The following is a 1,865-nucleotide window of genomic DNA, read 5'->3' on the forward strand; positions in this document are numbered from 1 at the left end:
GGAGTGTACACATGATATGAAGCCATCGCTGCTGGAGCGGCGGGGGAATGCGCCGCGGGGCTACACGGGGGGGGGGGGGGATACATACATCGCTAATGAGTGCGGTAGATGAGACTCGGACATATGCTTCGTCGATGAGAGTCGTAGATATCTAGGGAGTCGTCGTGTGTGGCTGGATGCTGCGGAACTCTCGCCAGCGTCTGCTCGTCATCTGACGCAGCGTGCAGTACCGAACCGTATCCGATCTATCCGAGATTCTGATCAAAAAAATCTTCGATTCCATTTCCTCATTCCGTCGCCGACAGATAAACGCCGGTGGGTAAAACGAGACGGAGTGACGCGTGGCTTCGCAATTGCCGCGAGATGCTGCGTTCGAGTGTCTTCTGCCCGCCTGGCAGTCGGTGGTGTAGTCACGGATATCCTGTGAGCAGCTGCGAGTCCATACTCACCAGCGGTTGATATATTGAGTAAACAGCGACGATAGAGCAAGTTCAGTATTTAATTCGATGGAGCTCGTTTGTGCTCGAAGCAGATTCCGGGAATCGCGTCACGGAGAATGTGAGAAGGGGGGAGTGTAAATAAGGAGTGACTGTGATGAGGAGCATGTGCGATGTGGGAAATGTGTTGAGGATTAAACGGGATGCGTGATTTCTGTTCCCACTCAGATAGCAGCATTGATTTGCATACGTGACGCTGATTGGCTGTTGCCAAGGCGCTACACAAATGCGCTGATTGGATCGCTGGCGAGTTAGCGCGAAACCTGATGGATCAGCGAGATAGGCACAACTTTGTGCCAGTGCACAGCACGAAATTATTATATCTGATGATCCAGCTTTACAGGTACAGCCCTTGCGGATTCCCCTTGATAAACATGCGAGCAATAGCGCATATTACCATATATATTAGCATACTTCCAGTTATCCCTGACAAAGTCAATCAGTACTGAATACTAGGGTAGTATAGTCAATGTTAGTGTATAGTGTATTCTACTACCATAGTGCTACGACAATTACAACTACTCTTAGTCTTAGGAACATGGTCTAAAAAATATACTGCCCTAGAAACATTAATTTACATTTTATGTAATCATATATCATAGAGTAGAAAGAGGTGGGAGAATGTGGAGGAGAAAGAAGGGCTAGTGAAAAAGTGGCGAGGGGAAACGGGGAAGACAGTATAGAACTTTGAAAAAGAAAGGGGACAAGGTAAAGAGGAATAAGATGGGGAGAAGGCAACGGTGGCGAAAGAGGGTGAAGGGGTGCACGAGGAGGAGGGAAGGAGAGGAAGATTGAGGGGAAGTGGTGTCGTGTAGCATGAAATTATGCACAATGTTACATCACTGCTATAAGTATGTTCAATTTCAATCAAGCCTACAAACAATGTATACGCTACATCAACAGCAGACAATCATGCATTCGAGTAACAAATAATGCCCCCATAGGCGATTTTATATCAATATTAGTTTATATACCATTTATGATGGATACTCAACGACTTTATTATATAAACATCGCAACCATATAGCATCATACACATTTACAATTGATATATATACCATTTCTGATATATTTACAACGAAGCGTGGACGGGCAGCCAATCAGCGCTTTGTATGCAAATTAATACACTTCCACTGAGTGAGAATAAAAAATCACGCGAGCGGGATGAGGAGAATGTGAGGTGTGATGAGTGTGGTGAGGAGAGTGTGAGGTGTGGTGAGGTGTAGGGAGTGTGGTGAGGAGAGTGTGAGGTGTGATGAGTGTGGTGAGGAGAGTGTGAGGTGTGGGGAGTGTGGTGAGGTGTAGGGAGTGTGGTGAGGAGAGTGTGAGGTGTGGGGAGTGTGGTGAGGTGTAGGGAGTGTGGTGAGG

Source organism: Priapulus caudatus, unplaced genomic scaffold (genome assembly GCF_000485595.1).
Source record: "Priapulus caudatus unplaced genomic scaffold, Priapulus_caudatus-5.0.1 Scaffold87, whole genome shotgun sequence".
Classification (NCBI taxonomy): domain Eukaryota; kingdom Metazoa; phylum Priapulida; class Priapulimorpha; order Priapulimorphida; family Priapulidae; genus Priapulus; species Priapulus caudatus.